General features: G+C 49.1%; 2 long non-coding RNA genes across 2 annotated transcripts in view; one reads left to right on the top strand and one right to left on the bottom strand.

The window, feature by feature from the left end:
• Positions 1-3,256: 3,256 nt before the first annotated feature.
• LOC115896390 lies at positions 3,257-19,607 on the bottom strand. Its single transcript, XR_004056247.1, has 3 exons — positions 19,513-19,607; positions 7,380-7,536; positions 3,257-3,513 (listed from the first exon to the last, which is right to left on the bottom strand). It is a non-coding gene; the product is annotated as an uncharacterized LOC115896390 (long non-coding RNA).
• LOC115896389 overlaps positions 18,924-20,799 on the top strand; it is a 17,116-nt gene continuing 15,240 nt past the window's right edge. Inside the window, exon 1 of the long non-coding RNA XR_004056246.1 lies at positions 18,924-19,002. This is a non-coding gene — a long non-coding RNA (uncharacterized LOC115896389). The remainder of the gene's footprint in view (positions 19,003-20,799) is intronic.

The raw sequence follows: 20,799 nt of genomic DNA, 5'->3' as shown, positions 1-20,799 counted from the left end.
GAGAAACAGGGAGAGACATGGTTGAAAAGAACAGGCTTGGACTTTAGGATGCAGGAAAATGAGCGAATGCCATTTATAGTTACAAAGATAACTCTGCCGGGGCGCCAAACAGAGACTGAAATGGAGTGGGTGAGGACAGAGGCTGGGAGAAGATGGCTGCAGAGGTCCCAGCAATGACAGTGGTTGTGGGAAGGGGCAACCCCAAATCTGTTGCTCCCAACTGCAAATCCAGTGCTTTTTTAAAAAAAAAAAATTTTTTTTAAATAATTTATTTTTGAGATGGAGTCTCGCTCTTTCACCCAGGCCGGAGTGCAGTGGCACAATCTTGGCTCATGCCACCTCTGCCTCCCGGGTTCAAGTGATTCTCCTGCCTCAGCATCCCAAGTAGCTGGGATTACAGATGCACGCCACCATGCCTGGCTAATTTTTTATATTTTTGGTAGAGATGGGGTTTCACCATGTTGGCCAGGCTGGTCTCAAACTCCTGACCTCAAGTGATCCGGCCACCTCGGCCTCCCAAAGTGCTGGGATGACAGGTGTGAGCCACCGTGCCCAGCCTTATTTTTTTTTTTTTTCATTTATATTTGCAGAGGCAAAATGATCCTTGGTCATTAAAAAAAAAGGAAATAGAAAGTCAAAACAAAAATGCCTGTATCTGATGGGAAAGATAAGCCCAATGTTCTTTTTTAAAAAACCTTTATTATGAAATATTTCAACTGAACATATGCAGTTTATATTGTTATAAAGCATAACAAGCAATCAAACATCTTTGAACCTACAACTCCATGTCAGAACTAGAACCTGCCAAAGCTGTCGGAGCTGAGGTGAGATGCGCTCTGGTGCCCTTCCCCGACTCCACGCCACCCCCAAGCCCTGACCACCTGACTACCCTGGAATTTCATTTTTGTCTCGCTCCCTTGCTTTGCTTTATGTCTTTACCAAATGTGAATGTGTCCCTAAACAATACAATGCTTGATTTGCTTGTGTTTCAAAGCTTTATTAAAAATATAACTTTGATCCTTCTGCTACTTGCAATTCGAAATTTGATATTATGAGTCTCAGCCTCATCGGTGTTGACGCATGTGGCTGACACTGATTCACTCTCACCAGTACTGTGCTCTGTGGCATGCATGTACCCCTGCTGGTGTATCCATTCTCCTGTTGGTGGGCCTTTGGGTGGTATTAGTTGCTGGTCGTCTCCATGGTGTTGTTCTCTTGCAGGCCTCCAGGACACATGTGCATGAGTTCCTCTAGGAAACCATGGTGTACAACTGCTGGATCGCAGGCCCAGGGTTCTTTCCACTTCTCTATCCTCCCAAGTAGGGTCCAACTGGCCCCAAAACAGCCTTAGTGCTACCATGCTTGGAGCTCTGGGAGGGGCATCCCAGGACAGACAGACTCAGGCCAGCCACCCTGCCCCAGGCATTTCCCAGGACTCATCAGGCACCCAGCGGCCCCTCATCAGTGAGCAATACCAGAAATCTGCCAGCTGGCTACTAACTAGATCACAAGAGAGTATTGCTCTCTCCCTCGGTTCGTTCCATTTCCTCAGCGCTTGGGCCCAGTAAGGCTCTGTTCATAGGCCACAAGACCCAAGGGAGATGAAAATCAGCTCCAGATGCTGAGCTGACTGCACACCAGGCACCGTGCAAAGCACCTTACACATATAACTCACTTAATCCTCATCCCTGACTGCACGAGGTAGGCACTATTATTAACCCCACTTTACAGATAAGAAACGGAGGCACAGGAAGCTGAGAATTTTGCCCAGAACAACACGCACAACTTCAAATCTGGACATCCTGGCTGCTCTGCTCCTACTACTCTGCTACCCCATCTCTCAAGAGGGGAAAACGACTAGCTCCTTGCCCAATCCTGAAGTTGTCAGCATTCTTTTACTTGCAAGGAAAACAAATATAATTTGAATGAATATATGTAGAAAGACAGACTTATTAGCAGACAAAAATAAATAGAGAAAAGACAGATTAGAAGCAGACCTCAGGGCCCACTGGGTCCAGGGAGGCGAAAGCACCTCTCCTTCTCCGTCTTCCTCCTCCGTGTCTCTCTTGGTGCTATCTTCATTCTTTCCTATTGCAAAAGGGCCTCCTCCCCTGGGCAGGTAGGTGGTTGCCTGCAACTCTCACCTCACCTTCTCACAGATATGCCTATTTCTATTTTATAAAAACAAACAAACAAACCAAAAGCCAGAGAAGGATCCTGACAGGCCCAGGAAAGGGAGCTGATTAGCTTAGTCTGGGCCACCTGCGCATTTTTTATGGACTAAATGTTCGTGTGTCTCCAAATTGGTATGTGGAAGCCCTAACCCCCAATGTGACAATATTAAGAAGTGGGGCCTCTGAAAGGTCATTAGGTTTCAGTGAGGTCATGAGGGTGGGGGCATCCATGATGGAATTAGTGCCCTTATGAGAAAAGGAAGAGACACCAGAGTTTTCTCTCCACCATGTGAGGTTACAGCAAGAAGGCAGCTGTCTGCAAGCCTGAAGAGAGCCCTCACCAGGAGCCAAACCGCCAGCACCCTGATCTTGGACTTCCAGAACTGTGAGAAATAAATTCCTGTTCCTGAAGCCACTCAGTCCGTGGGATTCTATTAGCAGTCGGGGCTGACTCGGACACTGTTCCTGGAGCAACACTAGTGGCCTGGGGAAACTGAGTCCTAGGACTGGTGCAGGGAGGCCCATGGGTCCCAGGCTATAGCAGCTGAAGCTGCATTTGTCCCCAGGAAGAGGACATCACAGACACAACACCAGAGGCAGTGGGAGGGGCATGAGAGATTGTGAGCAAGGCAACAGTCTAACAGGGTCCATCTGTGCCCAGGAGTGGAAGAAGCTAAAGGAGCCCTGGCCATGAAGAGAGCCCTTACCAGAAGCCAAACCTGCCAGGACCTTGATCTTGGACGTCCTAGCCTCCTCCCTGGAAACGCATGGCTCTCCCTTCTTGAGGAAGACCTGAGTCTTCACCCAGGATCCAACTAGACCGAAAGGAACTGTCTCTTTAATAGCAGTCCTTCAGCATTCAGAGAAAAGAGATTTCTACCTGGTGTTTTTAACCAACACAGCCTCCTTCTACACCCTAACCCATAGAGGGCCCTGGGACCAGCATAAGGAGTGTGGGTGTTAAGCTGGGACTGCTAGAAGGAGCAGCAGCGCCATGGGAGCAGGGCGGGAGAGTCCCCTTTTGACCTGCTGATTGCAAACACTGCAACCAGGGAGACACTCACTCAGGCCATGCTGGGGAAGCCCAGGGAGGCGCATGTCCTCATTTTGCTAGGGTAATAGGGCTCAGGCACAGGACAGGTGATTTGACATCAGAAAATCCTGCAGGGACTGGCCTGGCCCCTGGATGCACGTCCTCCCCGTCAGACCCACCCCACACTCACCCAGCCCTGGGCTCTGGACACCCCATGGACCCCGTGGCAAAGGCCTGATGTGTCCTCAGTGAATCCAGGTCAGAGAGCGGTCGAGCAGCAACCTGGGGAGCCAAGTGGATGAAAATCTGGACAAGAGAACAAAGCCAACCTGTTGGCCAAGGAAACTCAATCCGATTATGCCCCAGAGCCCCCCGTGGCTGGGAGCAGCCGTGTGACAGAGAAGAAAGGGCGCTTTCATGGACCCGGCCCTGCCTGCTGGCAAATGGGCCCCATGAGTGCCCTGCTCCCTCTCCAGCGGCCCCACGGGATTGTCTGGGTGTGGGGAAGGAACCCCTCCATTGAGTCTCAGAGGAGACAGGATGGGGGAGACAGGCATCAGGATAAGCCTTGTCCAATGACTGCCTTCAAGGTTAAGGCTCTGGAGATTAAAAAAAAAAAAATACTTGTGCGCATTTGTCCTGGAAATTGGCTCATGGACAGATTAAATTTAGGAGTAACTGGGGCAGATACGCAGGGAAGCATGTTTCCTTAATGAGCCTGTCTTTATTTAACTGCTTAATCATTTGCTGGGCCAAAAAATCTGGAGGTGACTCCGAAAGTCACGATGGTTAAGACAGTGACGGACTGAGCCCTTGTCAGGCCATTTCAGGGCCTAGCTCTGGTGACAGCATTCCCTGCTCCTGTCCTTGTCACCCCTGATGGGGCAAGGAGGGACCACACCCACTGCTGGGATAACCCCAGCGTGAGTTATCAGCCACTTGGTTCCAGAACAGTTTTGCTTTGCCATTTCATTGTCCTCAAAGGGAGGCTCCTGGGACGGGCAATGTTGATTTGGAGACAGCTTCCTCTTCTTGCCCTGACATCTCCTTCCTCCAGCCTCCTTCATTCCCTCTACTTCACTTCTCATTCACTCTTTTACTCATTCATTTGTTCAACTAAGTGTTTACACTAACATCCCATGTACTGTGATAAAGCCCAGGAAATACAGTGTGGTGAAGCCCAATGTAGCAGTTGCCCTTGTGAAGCCGCTTACAGTCCCGTGGGGAAGGCCGATTTTAATCAAGTCATTCTGAATTCGATCTTTACAATTGCAGTAAATGCACTGAAGAAAAAGCGAAGAAAACTGGGCCCAGGGTAGAAGGAGGGGGATGATGCGTAGCCGGATCACGGGGCAATTTTAGGGCAGTAAAACTATTCTGCATGGTACCATAATGATGGGTATGGAGACAACGCATTTGCCAAAACCCATAGAACTGTCTAACACAGAGAAGGAACCGTAAAGTAAGCTATGAACTGGAGCTAATAATAGTGTATCAATATGGGTTCACCCATTGTAACCAATGTGCCACACCAATGCAAGAGGTTAGCAATGGGGCAGACAACTGGGAGAGTGGGTGGAGGGGATATACTGAAAGTTTCTGTATTTTCTGCAAACCTAAAACTTCTCTAAAAAATAAAGTCTATTTTTTTAAAACAGTGAAGAGAGCTATGAGACAATATTAAGAAACTTATCTACACTTGGGGGTCTGCAGAGGTGCTACTTGAAAGTGGACTCTGGTTGACCTTCATCTGGCCATGGCTGCAGGGTCTGCCTGCAGGTCTCCTTTCTTCTGCAGGGTGCAGGGACCCACTGTTTAGCGAGTGCCTGTCACCTGCAGCTCATCCCTGGGCACTGCCCACCTGTTCCATTTGTGATGGGGGGGTGATCTTCCGGGGGTGTACTAGAACTAAGATAAGGAAGGCGAGGGGAAGGAAAAGGGTATAGCTCGGAGCAACAGAGCCAACATCATAACATAATTTTACATTTTTGGAAGACAAAAAAACCCTTTCATTTCATAATACAAATTGTGGGAAAGCTGGACGACGTGTTCTTGGCTGGTGGATGTGCATGAAATACTTATCAGTGGGGCGGTATAGAGGTGGAGTCTTCCACAAGGAAGGCAGAGATTTTTGTGTTTAGCAAAAGGGACACAGGCTAGAAAAGTCTGGAAACATTGTACCATCTCATGTGAACTCACTGCCACACGGTGAGCAAGATAATAGAGTCCTTGCTTTCCGGAAGGGTCAACCCAGACTCAAAAAGTTTATGTCACATGCTCATGTCACACAGCTAATAAATTGCAGGGGCAGAATTGGAACTCCAGTTAGACACACAAATGCAATAGCCATCACTGCTAACAGGGTCATGCAGAGGGCTCTAGTGGACATTAGGGGCATTCTTTGGGGGACTTAAATTCATGGACAGAATGTCAACTGGGGATTGGGCTCTGGGCTCGTCACCCTCTGCCTTGATAGCATGTGTGGGACAATGGCAGGGAGTCTCCGTGGCAGATAGTCCTTCAGGAGAGAGAGGAACCTGTGATCTTGATGCGGTTTAGAAGCTAGAGGCACCAGCCTAGGAAGTAGAGTAAAAGCCTCATTCGTCTGGACATCACTAATGCTGTGGGACACTGTTACCCTGATCTGGCCTGAGCTGAGGTCCAGGCTGCTCCTAGGTGCTAAGAAAGGGTTATAGAGCAAGTAATAGAATAAAATGGGTGAGAGAACACCTAACCAATTTCAGCTGACTCTGCAAGTGTTTTGGATATTTGTTTCTAAAAGAAAACTAGGTGTGATCAGACATGGTGGCTCACACCTGTAATCCTAGCACTTTGGGAGGCTGAGGTTGGAGGATGGCTTGAGGTCAGGATTTCAGTGAGCATGATCACACCACTGCACTCTAGCCTTAGTGACAGAGCAAGCCCCTGTCTCAACAGTCAATCAATCCATCAGTGTAGGAGCTAATAAAATCATGTAGTGGATGATTTCAAATGCATGTTCCCCTCCTTCTCTAAAAAGCAGATCCAAGAGGACTTCCAATACACTATGTGTCATTAGCAGTGTTAGGACATGAAAACAATAAGCATGGCAAAACCTACTTGGTGCAGTCCCATTGGGCTCTTTGCCATGGTGGACATGTCCCCATCTGCACTATCCAACACAGTAGCCACTCTCCACATGTGGCTATCGAACACCTGTGATGTGGCTACTATGCAAAAGGAACTGTGCTTAATTTAACTTAATTATCTGTTGAAAGTAAATAGTCACATGTCTCAACTGGCTACTGCTTCAGACAACACAGACTTAGATGGTTCCTGGAAGTGGTGCGACTTCTCTCCCTATTTAGTTCAAGTTCTTACACTGAAGGCTGCAGTCTAGCAGCAGCTGGCCTCCATGGGATAGCCCACTGTCCCAGAGGCTTGCATGCTTCCTGAATTGGCACAAAAGCCTGGGAGGGAGGCCCATGAGAATTCTGTGGCCCAGAAAGGAAAGGGACTCACTCAAGGTCTCGCAGCTCTGAGGGGACAGAATGGGACTCAGATCTGAGGACCCTGAGGCCCGTGTTTTCACCTATGTCCTTGTGCTCCAAGCTATGTGGCAGAAGAGGCGTTTATTTCTCCAGGTCAGCAGGCAAGACTGGCTGGCTAAGGATGGCCCTTCTGGCTACTGTGAGCTATAAGAAATAAACATTTGCTACCAACAAACAAATATAAATACATACGTATGTACCTGCACACATGTGTGTGTGCGTGTGTGTGTGTATCAAGCACCAGGCCCTGGGGCCACCACACTGCAGAGAATAGTCAGGCTCCCTCCTGCCCCCTCTGGAGCTTCCAGCCCAGTGAGAACATCACAGACACCCAGCTGCCTCAGCTGTGAGGATGGGGCTTTGGAGACAAGGGGACAAGCCAGGAGTCCTTGAGCTCCTAGTATCTGATTCTCAAAAGACACTCTGCACTTAAAAAAAAATGAAAAACAGAAGAAAAGAAAAGAGTTTCAACTGACAAATAGGCTTGGGAATCACTGAAAACAATATTTCTCCTCCAGGAGTCTGACAAATGCTCCTTAGCATCTTAAAGAAAGGGACAGGGAGGAGAGAGGCAGTCAGAGGAGTGAACAGAGGCCTGGATTTAGCCTGTGTCACTCCAAGTCCTTGCTCTGTCCCACTTACCAGTTGGGTGACTTTTGGCAGGAGCCTCTCCAAGATTAAGTCTGTGGATCTGTGAAACAGGAATGAAGGGAGTACTACGTCTTTTATACGCCAGGGCATGGGTCTGCACCCCGTCTTGGGTGATGTTCAGTGAATTACCGAGTTTCTTTTCTTTCACCTGGTTGGGAAGTGAAGGGCAAGGAGGGGAGGGGAATAAAGGGAAGCTGAACAATGGTTATCTGTCTGGCCAGCTGGGGCAGGCCTTGACCATTAGGCAATGGTCTACTCTAATTAGCAGTCACCTGCCTCCCTGCGGAGCATGCAGCATCCTGGACAGTGGAACTGAGCAAAGCCCGTGCACTCGGCCCCGAGCCTCCCAGTTCTTCACTTGCCCAGGGTTCTATTCCAGCCTGGTTTCCTTGCCTGCAAGCACAGGAAGACCTGGCCTGCTGGCTTCACAGCGAGACCTGGCCTGCCCTGCACGTCCACACAACAGGAGCCCACCATGACCAAAGCCATGCTGGCCACACCAAGTCCTGCAGGAGAATGTGAGCAACCTCCCGGGGCCATGAGGCAACCCGTTAGGAACGAGTGTTGACACACCCTCCAATTTTTAGGAGCAAGTGTTGACACACCCTCCAATTTTCTGGCGGAGGCAAAACTAAAATGTAATACCACCTCCCTGAGGCCACATCTTTGGATGGTAAATCAGGAAACCTGGGCTGAATTCTGGTTTTGCGAACTTTCTGCTGTGGACACAGTCACCTTCTTTCACATCCTATGTCCTAGCTAAAAGACACTAGGAAAGCGACTTCACCTCTCCAAGCTTCCTTTTCCTCATTAGAAAACTGAAAGTGAAAATACCTACCTCTCCTATTTGGGCAGTATTGGGTTTACAGTAAGGATCGGCTAGGCTGGTGGTCTTCGAAGCAGCACCAGCATCACTTGGGAACTTGTTAGAAATGCAAATTCCTGGGTCCCACCTCAGACCTGCTGAATCAGTAACTCTGGGGGTGGGACCCAGCAATTTATGCTTTAATGAGACCACCAGGGATTTCTGACACTTGCTCAAGCTTGCCAAGCACTGCATTAAGTGGCAGCTATCTGGGGGTTGTTGATACTCTCAAAAAACCCTGCAAGCTGAGTCTGACTATAGCAAGGCTTGTGGTCAGACAAGGGAGAAGTGCTGTTATTTCCACTTTTCACCAGTGGTCTCAGGCAAGCTGGTCAGACAAGGGAGAAGTGCTGTTATTTCCACTTTTCACCAGTGGCCTCAGGCAAGCTGGTTGGTCTCTCTGAGTCTCAGCTTTCTCATCTTTCAAATGGGAATAATACTTGACTGGCAGATTGCCCTAAAGCACCTCAGCTTACGTAAAGCCCTGATCTGGGGCTGGAACATTTGAATTGCTTGCTAAGTAGAAGTTACTATTATTGCTGTTGTGGTTATTGTTTTCTTCTTAAACCATCAGATGCCAGAGATTTTTGTTTCTAAAAATGGTCGAGTTTCTCTGGCATAAATCTCTGCTCATACTGCCATCGTACCCCAAAGAAAGTCCCTAAAAGGACTGGTAAGGCAATGGCCAAAAGGCCCTCTGCTGCCCATCAGATGGTAGGCTTTCCAAGTTTGAATAAGGCAGAGGATTTCAATTACCCAGGATTACAAAGGAGGGCCTCGGATGCACCATATGGTCCGGGCCTGGCTGCCCATCGTCCTGCATGATCGGAGACTCTCGTGTGAGATATTAACATAATATCCCTTCCAAAAGCGATTACAGAGTCGCAGGCAGCAGAACGTCATTTGGTGGCCGTGGCCCGCTCTCATCAGCAGCGATGACTAAACAAGCTAATCAAATCAGCACAAATTTGCACACGAGCCCAGCAGCTGGTCCTGGATATCGTTTTGGTGAAGGCATAATGGGCTCCCGGTGGGCAGCCAGGCCAGCCTGCAGGGTGAGGGCGGCAGTGCCCACAGGCAGCCACAGCCAGGGGCCCAGAAGGTATGGAGGCTGTGGGAGCAAACAGCAAACAGGGAGAGGAGAGGCAGGGAAGACACCTGTCCATTCGTCACTCCAGTCCCAGTATGTGTATATGTGTGCGCATGTGTGTGTGTGCGTGTGTGTGTGTGTGTGCGTGCGTGTGTGTGTGTGTGTGAGGCCGCCCCATGCACCTCACATAACTTCCTGAGAACGCTGGCTCCAGAGCTGCTTTGGTTCAAGCCTCAGTTCTGTATTTTACTGTGTGTCCTTGAGTAAGATACTGAACATCTCTGAGCTCAGTGTCCTCATTCATAAAAATGGGGATCGTGTTTGATCTTAATTATTGAGGCTGCTCTGAGGATTCAATAAAATAATATAAATAAAGTCCATCGCACAGTGTCTGATACAAGGAGTATTCAGTGAATGGCAATTGTTACAACTATTATTATTATTCAACAGTCTTCACCATGGACCTTCCATGGGCCAGGCCCCAGGTCCTGGGAATGTCAAATAAGCAAGGCCCTGTATTTGCCTCAAGGAGTGCATAATAAAATGGAGCAATGGACCCGTAACCAGATAGTCACGCCATCCTGTGGGAAGTGCTGTGGGAGCCTCAGGGGGCTGAGAGCAAAGTGGGGGTGCCTCCACCCTGGGGCCCCAGGAAATGGTGCTAGAGGAAGTGAGGCTACAGGTGAGTTCTGGACACTGAGTTAACTTTCCATAGCAGCCTGGCCAGGAAGTGGGAGTCCCCTGAGAGGGCAGACAGGTGCCTGCTGTGAGGGATGGAAACTGGGGGCGTTTACCTTCCTGCTCACACGCCAGCAGCCATCTGCCCAAAGACTGAGGGCTTCTCAAGTTTGAGGCAAGATCAGAACTTCCAGCAATGTCAGAGGAGGCTAGGATAAAGAGGACACATTTCCAGGTGTGTAAATGACAGAGGGTGCAGAGGGAGGCATTGCAGGTCCTCAGGAACAAAAAGGTAGTAGGCAAGGTGCCCACTGGCAGCCTGGAGGACTGGCTTCCTGCACGTGTCTGGACAACCCCGCCCTGTCTCTACACTCCATTTGCAGAGTGGCGGGCCGGCAGGCTCAACGCCTCCCACCTGCACTGACTGTCCTTCTATTCCACAGCACTGCCACAGCCTAGGAAGCCTGCAGCATTCATGACTTAATACTTATCTCCCAAACAGCAACCTCTTAAAACTTAGATCACTCACCTAAAGGAGGTCTTTATAATGTTGCTGTCATTAACGAGCAGGGACCATTTGCCACTGATAGAAGGTAACAGTAGAAATAAAATGAAAACTGAATGAGCAAGGCTGCATCCTTTAGTTATATGCTGTTCCTGCCTGAACACTTGGAGGCGCAGGTGGGAGGTGACCGGCGAGTGTTAGGGGAAGTGTTAAAGAAACTCCAGCACCCAGGTGAGACCCTTCTCCCTGTGTGATCACAGGCTTGAAGGAGAACTGAAGAGAGACTGCAATCCTCACTGGTCAACATGTTATTTAGAACCAGGTGCACCACCTCCCTGTCCTTGCAGACCCCAAGTAATCACCCCCATCTACTGCCCCCTACACGCACACTTTGGGAAATGCTGGCCCCAATAATCTGGATAAGCTATACGCCCTTCAATGCTATGCATTCATCAACTCTTTGGAATAGGTACGAGTGACTGGATGTGAACCACCAGGTCACTGCACCTGTCCTCCTCTCTGAGCCCCTCCCTAGTCCCACCCAATGAATGCAGACCTGGTGCCACTCCTGGGAGGTGCTGAGCCCAGCCATGGGACCCTGGTATGGTTCCATAGATGGCAGTGCTCAGTGAGGTCTCCTCAGATTCTTGGCTGAAGGCATCTCAGGAAGGCCATCCCATGACCCTCTCATGGTCCCACATCAGGGATACCTGTTTTCATGGCCTCCCTTCACCCACCAGCCCAGCTCCAACCCTACCTGCATCTCCAGCCCTGTGACTTTACCCCTCACCCCCAGAAAGGAGGCAAAACTCACAGAAGGCCAAGGCTGCCGTGACCACCCGGCTCCACCTGGGTGCCTCTTCCAACTCCCCAGCTGCTTCCCTTTTCTCCAAAGACCTGGCTTCAAACTCTACCTCTGCCACTTGCCTGCTGGGATCTTGGACCACTCACTTTACCTCTCTGAAGCTCAGTCTCCTCATCTGCATCCTCGTCTCATCAGCTACAATGTAACTGATCTCAGGAGTTTTTATTTTTTGAGAATCAAGTGAAATGATGTAGGCAAACTCACTGAAACGCTGTTCAAGGGACTGAACAAATGAATGAGTGAATAATTGAGTGAATGAATGAATGAACTTAGGAGGCTTCTAGTAGATGAAGAACTGGATGCAAAGTCTAGAGACCAGGGTTCAAGTCCCCGTCCAGAACTTTTCCTCCCTGAGTTTTAGTTTCCCTAACTGCCAGCAAAAAGATTAAATTTATATGACCACAGAGATGGTTTCCAACTTTAAATGCTAAACTACGATTCAGGGTATGAGACCAGCAAGCGTACTTCTGCAAGCCCTTGCACAAAACCCAAAGTACAGGCTACACCTATAATTTCTCCAAAGCTGGGAGGCATAGGCAGGAAGGAGGTCGGCTGAAGAGGCAAGGCCAGATGAAAAAGCAGTCTCTCTTTTGCAGCAGAGTTGGCAAATGTTTAACAGCACAGGTCAAAATCACAGCCCTGCCATTTCCTAGCTGTGCAATTATCTTAGGAAAGTAATATGAATTGTGGGCCTCAGTTTTCCTCATCAGGATAATGGGCATAATTTTACCATCCTCTCTGGCACGTTATGAGGATGGAAAGAGTGTTGACTCTTACTACTTGCTCATTCTTGCTACATACATATAGCAAACTCTCAACAAATGGTAATATGCTTACTTTTTACATTTTAAATGACTATTATCCTGTTATAAGCAACAACCTTCACATTGAACACAAGGGTCTAAAACTAAAGGCAGGAAGGGCCCTTTAGTGATAACAAAGGAGTTTTGAGGTGCTCTGTTCTTCCACATCCTCCCCCCACACACACCTGGCCACCTGACTCAGCCAAACCTGCATGGGCCCAGAGGGATGGCAGAGGCGACCCTGCTGAGAGAGGAGCCCGGTCTTAAGGATGGACGGTGGCTCTGTCCGGCTCCTGCCCCTTCTCAGTCTAGCTGAGCACACTCTGCCCTGGGCCCCTGGAGGCTGGTGTGGAGACCCCCAGCCCTCACCCTTCACACACTCACATCCCTGACTCCTCTCAGGCCCATGTCACAATCTCAATAAACAGAAATGAAACACACGCAGGCAGATGTGTGTGTTGGTGAGCGCACAGCGGGCTGAGAGATTACCAAAGCCGGAGGGAAGATGAGACCCCAAGTCTGAATCCTGCTGCCACCAACTCTGCAGCCAGTACAAATGACTCCACCCCTCCGGGCCTCAATTTCCTCCTCTGTAAGTGAGGAAATGTTGTGAGGATGAAGTTAAAAACCATGCAGGGAGCCCAATTAGCACAGAGTCCAGGTCACAGTTCACACTCCATCAATCCCGTCTTTTTAAAAACATTTTTAGGCCGGGCGCGGTGGCTCATGCCTGTAATCCCAGCACTTTGGGAGGCCGAGGCAGGCAGATCACGAGGTCAGGAGATCAATACCATCCTAGCTAAAACGGTGAAACCCTGTCTCTACTAAAAATAATTTTTAAAAAAAAGTTAGCCAAGCGTGGTGGCAGGCGCCTATAGTCCCAGCTACTCGGGAGGCTGAGGCAGGAGAATGGCATGAACCTGGGAGGCGGAGCTTGCAGTGAGCCAAGATCGCACCACTGCACTCCAGCCTGGGCGACAGAGTGAGACTCCGTCTCAAAAAAAAAAAAAAAAAAAACCTTTTTAAGGGATCACAGGTATATTTCCCTTCCCTACTTCACAGGTGGAAACCTGGGGTTAGTAAAGGTGAAATCAGGAAGGAAACATCGGCTCTTAGCAACAGCTCCCTTGCTTTTTGAGCGAGGAAGCACTACAACAACGTGTGAAATGGGCTTAACGCAGGACCTCTTCACCCTGGCTGCACATTCGAGTCACCTGGGAAGGTTTGGAAAACCCAGTGTGGGGGCCACACCCCTGGCCAGCTATTTCAGACCCCCTGGGGTGGCAGGGGTGGAGGAGTATGTCCGGCTCCCCAGGGACTTTCAGTGTGGAACCAGGCTTGAGAACCGAAGGCTTAGATCCAAAGGACGAATCTGGGTTCAGACCAGACCAGCCCAGGTTGAATCCTGGCTCTATTCCTTATCAGTGTGGCCCTGTAAAAGTCACTCAATGCACTCGAGTCTTGGTGTTTTAATTTGTGCAAAAAAATGGGAATGATATAGAGATTCAGTGAGACAGCCAGTGAAAGCATGAGGCCAGGCATACATTAAGCACTCAATAAATGAGAGCCTGCTACCATATGGGGCCTTCCAACCAATTTATACATACAACAAATAGGACATTTAGTGAAGGCAAATTCAGCCACAAACCATTACAAGACCATTACATTTACCTATGTATTTATTTATATTTGTTTGTTGATGTTTGTTAAGCCCTACTTTGTTGTATTAATAGAAAAAAATGTAAGACTGCCAGGTATATCTGCATTACAAATATCTATCCTGAAGTTATTCAAAATAGCACCTTTTGCTAGTAGACATGACTGCCTCTGGCTTGGTTCCCCATTATCGAAAGGGACATCTAGCCGGGCATGGTGGCTCACACTTGTAGTACCAGCACTTTGGGAGTCCAAGGCAGGCAGATCACCAGAGGTTGGGAGTTTGAGACCAGCCTGACCAACATGGAGAAACCCTGTCTCTACTAAATATACAAAATTAGTGGGATGTGGTGGTGTACACCTGTAATCCCAGCTACTTGGGAGGCTGGGGCAAGAGAAGTGCTTGAACCAAGGAGGCAGAAGTTGTGGTGAGCCGAGATTGTGCCATTCCACCCCAGACTGATCAACAAGAGTGAAACTCCGTCTCGAAAGAAAGAGAGAGAGAGAAAGAAAGAAAGAAAGAAAGAAAGAAAGAAAGAAAGAAAGAAAGAAAGAAAGAAAGAAAGAAAGAAAGAAAGAAAGAAAGAAAGAAAGAAAGAAGGAAAGAAGGAAGAAGGAAAGAAGGAAAGAAGGAAAGAAGGAAAGAAGGAAAGAAGGAAAGAAGGAAAGAAGGAAGGAAGGAAGGAAGGAAGGAAGGAAAGAAAGAAAGAAAGAAAGAAAGAAAGAAAGAAAGAAAGAAAGAAAGAAAGAAAGAAAGAAAGAAAGAACGAACAGAGGGAGGGAGGGAGGGAAGGAAGGGAGGGAGGGAGGGAGGGAGGGAGGGAGGGACATCTCTTTGAGGTATGTAGTGGGGCTAGGTGCTAATGAAGTCAAGCGGGCCTGATCCCCTGTGACAGCTGCTCCTTCCCATGTTCTCAGATGCGCCCTCACACCCACCAGCCATTTGCCTGGTATTGGGAGAAGCTGCTTTGGGACCCTGCAAACCTGTCCTGGTTACAGAGACAATCACAGCTCACTGGCCACCAATGCCTGGTGCAGGGAGGCTGGCAGAATGTTCCAGAAAGGACAGTGCATGGAGGAGGACTCAGGAGAGCCAGATTCCAGGCTTGCCACTGGCAAAGCTCACTGGCTATGTGGCTCAAGCAGCTCCTTCTGCCTCTCTGAGCCTCAGTGTCCTCTCTCTGTAAAATGGGGATAGCCAAGGCTGCCTGCCTACTCCACTCAGTCCTCATGTGGTTTCAGGGTGAAAAGGGTGGAGGGCACTGGATTTGTTTGCTGTGTCTACTGTGACAAACTACCACAAACTGGGTAGCTTCAAACAACCATTTATTATCGAAGCATTCCAGAGACCAGAAGTCCAAAGTCAAAGTGTGGGTGGGGCTGCACTCCCTTTGCAGACTCCAGGGGAAAATCCTTCCTTCTCCTCCAGCTTCTGGTGCTTGTTGGCATTCCTTGGCTTGTGGCTGCATCTCTCCAATCCCTGTCTCCAGTCATTATCTCTGCTTCTCCTGTCAGGCTTCTCCTCTCTGTGTCTATTATAAGGACACTTGTCATTGGATTTAGGGACCACATGGATAATCCAGGATGATTGTATCTCAAGATCCTTAACTTAATTACATCTGCAAAGACCCCCTTTCCAAATAAGGTCATATCCACGCGTTGCTGAGATCTGGATGTGGGCATATCTTTTTTTCCAGTGGCGGGGAGCAGTGTCAACACTCAGCCCACTGCAAGCAGCTCGTAAGTCACTTTAGTGAACTTGAGCTGCATCCTATTGCTAGGGGCAGTAGATTTGAGAGTGCATGCCAGCCCAATGGGTTGGTGACGGTGTCCTGGAGAATAAGAGCACATGATAAAGGAACACCTACAACCTGCCAGGCAGTGCACTGAGTACTTTGACAATTTATCTCATTTTATCTTCACAGCAAGATACATTTATCTTCCCCTTCCTCAGATGGGGAACCTACCTGAGGCTCAGAAGCATGAAGTGACTTGGCCGAGGTCACTCTCATAGTAAGAAGTGGAGCTGGCATTTGAACCCAGGCAGGCTGTGATTTCACAGGCCATGCTCATAACCACTGCTAGCCAGTGGCTCCCACAGAAACGAGCAGGCCTGAGGTTGGCAGGGAAAGAGGCCACAACAAAGGGCCACATGTGGCAGGAGGCCTCGTAGGTCACATTCGTGCATAGTTACAATAATAATGATAACTAATGTTAATAATCACAATAATAATCACAGCTAATGATGATGACATTAACATTACATGTGGTGGTGTGATCATGGGAGCTTCCTACAGCCAGACACCGTGCTGCGTACTTTTAATGTATTATCTCACTTAATCTCACTAGCATTCTGTGAAGAGGAAACTACTATTATCCCCATATACAGGCTGGCCCAAAAATCCATGGTTTGTAATATGACAACCCACAAAAACAAAGAACTCACAGGGAGAAGAGAACAGGGTGGAGAAGCCACAAAGCTGGGGCAAATTACTAACAAGAACTGTGTCTCAGAAGGTCCTGGTTTTCAGCTTGGCCCTTGCCCCCTCACTGAGTAGGACTCCAGTACCCTGCTGTCTGCATCTCACTTCCAAAGAGGGCTCAAGGAAGCCCAAGTCCAATCTTCCCAGAATCGAGCATGTCATCTCCCTCCCCAAGACACCCCAACTGCAGCAATCCTTGTCCATCAGGCACCCAGGCCAGAAGCTCTGGCTCCCCCTCCCTCCCCAATGGTCCCCATCAAGTAGGCAACATCCTGCTGATTTTAACTCCTGCGTAGCCCTCAAATGCACAGCCGCCTCCCATTCCTGCACAATGCCCCAGTGCAGGCCTTCACCACCTTGTTCCTGGGCCACTGCCCAGGTCTGCCCTGACTGCTTTCTGGACTTCTGATACTTTTCCAACTCCCCACTCAATAAATCCATTCCCCTCTCAATAGCTGGTGTGAATTCAGGAAAACTGAGTTCCAGCCATGTCATCCTCATACTGATGACCCTTCCAGGCCTGCAGGACCTAGTTCAAACTCTTTAATTGCATGTGCAGTACATGCCATTATCACCTGCCACTTCCTCCCTTTTCAGCCTTATCTTCCACCCCTCCTTCAATCATGACTCTCAACTCCCCAGCACTGACCTGGTTGTAGCTCCCCATCTACAATGTGCTGTTTGCACCTCAGGGCCTTTGCACAGGCAGGTCTCCCTGAAGAAATGCCATTCCCACCTTCCTGGTCTCTCTGTCCCATTTTCCAGCTTGCATACTCTGAGGGTAGGGACTGTGTCTGTCTTGTTCACGGTTTTATCCATAGTCTCAGCATAAAGCCTGGGTCATAGGAGGGAATCTTCTTTTTTTCTTTCTTTTTTCTTTTTTCTGTTGTTGTTGTTTTGAGACGGAGGCTTAGGCTGTCACCCAGGCTGGAGTAAAGCGGGGTGATGTTGGCTCACTGCAACCTCCATCTCCTGGGTTCAGGCAATTCTTCTGCCTCAGCTTCCCGAGTAGCTGGGACTACAGGCGTGCACCACCATGCCCAGCTAATTTTTGTATTTTTACTAGAGACAAGGTTTCACCATGTTTGGCCAGGCTGGTCTCGAACTCCTGACCTCAAGTGATCCACCTGCCTTGGCCTCCCAAAGTGCTGGGATTACAGGTGGGAGCCACAGTGCCTGGCCTTGTGGGTTTTTGTTTTTTTTTTTTTTTTAATGTTTTAATTAATTGCCAATATTTCAATGTTGGGTGATTTCATAAAAATTCAACTTCAGGCTTCCCTTGAAGATATTGGGATCTGGCAACCCTGAGCCTGGTCCCTGAATGACAAGAATGGGCTGGGGTGGAGTAGCTGCTGCCCCTTCCACCAGGTCACTGGCTGTCCAGTCCTCACTGGCCCACCCAGCCCACTTCATTCATCTTTGTCACCTGCCTGGCCCCTGTGGTGTTGGAATTTTCAGGTGTCAGACACATCGAATTTAGCTATGAAATCCTTCACTTAGGCACGTGCTTATTTGGTCTCGGATATATGGCATGCCAAATAAGCCGACACTTACATCAAATTAAACCTGCTTTTCTTAGCAAAGAAAGAAACAAGATCGGTCACAAAGAGTCATTTATGCCCATGAGATTTTAAAAAGCACAAGCCGTCCAAAGTCAGCACAGTCATCCTCATAATGAGGACAGAGGGACGGGCTCTCCAAAGCAGCACTTCTCCAACTTGAATGTGTGCAGGAGTCACCTGGGGCGTCTGCTAAACTGCAGGTGCTCATGCAGTGGCTCTGGGACAGGGTGTGAGACCACGTTTCTTACCAGCTCCCAGGGGAGGACAATACTGCTGGTCCCTAGACACACCTTCAGTAGCAAGGCTCTGTGACACCCCTGCAACAAGCTAGAGAGTCCTAACCCCCAGATAGCTCGGCCATCTCCCGGAGGCAGTGCCACCACCCCTCCTGCCGGGACAGAATGTGTTCCAGGTCATTCAGGTATTCCTGGAATCCACCTCTGGTGTCACCACTGGTGCTGAAGGTAGGGAGCCCTTTGCTTGGAATACCCAGTTGCTTCACTTTGGTCCAGGACAGGGAAACATGGGAAGCAAGGGACACACAGCAAGAGGAGTGGGGTGACAGCGGGGGTGAGGGTAGGGTGGGATGGGGTGGGGTGGGGCGAGAGTTGTGTGAGAATGGGTGGGGTGGCAGGACCCAGCTATTTATGCCTTTACAGGTGCCTTTCCCATTCCCCACTCCCTACCACCCTCGAGTCCCAAAGTGGTTTGTCTCACGGGGTCTAACATGCTCCCAGAGGGACCAGAAGACCCAGGTTCGAATCAACCTTAGTCACAAACCCCAAATTGCAAGTGTGTTGTTTTGAGCAGCCTTCACAGGCAAGCTCATGTTCCCGGCCTGCATATTATTTTTCCAGGCGGCAGGAGGGAAACCCTTTGCCCTCCCACGTCGGGGATCTCAGAGGAAGCAGAAAGAAACTGACACAGGCAGAATGGGTCCCAGGGGCTTCTCACCCTGAGCCTGTAAACAGGAAGTGCAGCTACACTCTCAGGAACACCCTGGTGTTTGCCGGTTTGTTTTGCAGCCCTTGGGCCCATTCAGATAAACAGGGGAGAGGACTGTCAGAAACTCACCGAGCCCTTCACGGCACTCCCTATCTCCGCAAGGTTTGGTGATACCAAGGCTGCTGGCCAAAGATTTGCATGGGGGGAGGGATGGGGCCCGTGCTATCGGCTGCAGGGAGGGTCCCACCTTCCCCAAATTCACCTTCTGTCATGCCCTAAAAGAAATATTTCTCGGGGCCATCAAGGGTGGAGAAGCCAACCTGTCCCTGGTGGTTGCAGCTGGCGTAAAGCTGGCTGCAGCAGCGGGCAGGAGGAAACAGGAGACGAGGTGCCAGGCCCGTATCAGGCTGCCTGCTTTCATTATTGTCCTATGTTTTCAAAGTACCAGCTCTGGAGTGGGCAGGGGAGGGTAGAGTTTTGGGACTTGTTCGGCCTAGGTATACACAAACAGCAGCAGACAAAATGTCCTTTATCAGCTATTTCCCAGGAAACAGGGAGAAAATTCTTCTCAGAGCCAGATGATTAAAGAAGCGGCTCACCCTTCTGGGAGACAGCCTTCTCTTTTTCCCTCTCCCCTTTGCGGAACACTAAGTCACTGTTCCAGATACCCACCAGGAAGGTCCCTGTTGGAGGGGAGGCAGCCACAGGGCTGGAGGAGGAGGTCAGCTGCTAAGGGGACCAGCTCACTGCCAGCCAGGGCACAGAAATTCTTTCCCAGGAAAGGGGATGTTATGTAGCCTGCTGGGTAAACTGGAAATTATTAACCACGGGATGAGTAGAATCAAAAGGTTTTGAAAACTGGTGTTTGGCTTTACTGGGAGCTGCAAGCACGCTAGGGAAAAAAATATTACAAACCTATTTGGAATTTTTTTCCCCTGAACCAGGAAGAAGCGTTTCTAATAATTCTGTCAAGTAAAGCTCTCCAGTGTTCTTTCCTGCTGGTATGTCAAGGGTGGTTTTATTTCTTCACACAGATGGCCAAGGAAACAATGTATTTTTCTTTTCTTTCTTCCTGGTATTTTTCCCCCCAAAAGAATTTGAGTCTTTCTAAGCTGGCCATTTCTTATTTTTTTCCTCTCTATTTCTGATTTAGATAAAATGGTGACTTCAAAGGGACTTTGAGACCACTTACATCACAGTAGAGTTTGAGGTTCCCTCTCATCATAAAAATAATAGGTGCCACCTCCCGCCAGGGTCAGTGAGTATCTGGGTCTGCGTGGGTGCCTCCCAGCAGGGCTTCTCCATGATGTGTGTGCAGACCACTTACGGATCATTAGAAGAGCCTGACTCAGCAGTTCAGGGCCCTCGGGGTCGGCATTTCTGACCATTCCCATGGGATGCCCATGCTGTTGGTTTCTGGACAACTCATTGAGAAGGAAGGCTTCTTCCCCCAATCTCATCTAATCGACCCTCATCTCTCGTTGACAGGATTTAATTTATTTTAAAAAGCTGAGGGATTTTCCCTTTGAAAGAGAGGCAGACAGGCCTTAAGCAATCTTTTTATTATTATTATTATTTTTTTTTTTATGAGACAGAGTTTTGCCCTTATCGCCCAGGCTGGAGTGCAATGGTGCAATCTTGGCTCACTGCAACCTCTGCATCCCGGGTTCAAGAGATTCTCCTGCCTCAGCCTCCTGAGTAGCTGGGATTGCAGGCGTGTGCAACCACGCCCAGCTAATTTTTGTATTTTTAGTGAAGACAGGGTTTCACCATGTTGGCCAGGCTGGTCTCAAACTCCTGACCTCAAGTGATCCACCCATCTCAGCCTCCCAAAGTGCTGGGATTACAGACGTGAGCCACTGTGCCTGGCCAGCCTAAGCAATATTTAATCTGCCTTTGGAACAGGCGGTGCTGACATGGCAAGGTGAGCAGATGTAAGTAAGATACCTGTGGGTACAA

This window comes from Rhinopithecus roxellana, chromosome 3 (genome assembly GCF_007565055.1).
Source record: "Rhinopithecus roxellana isolate Shanxi Qingling chromosome 3, ASM756505v1, whole genome shotgun sequence".
NCBI classification, from domain to species: Eukaryota; Metazoa; Chordata; class Mammalia; order Primates; family Cercopithecidae; genus Rhinopithecus; species Rhinopithecus roxellana.
Note: the sequence above shows the minus strand (reverse complement) of the source record. Positions and strands in the feature narration are given on the sequence as shown.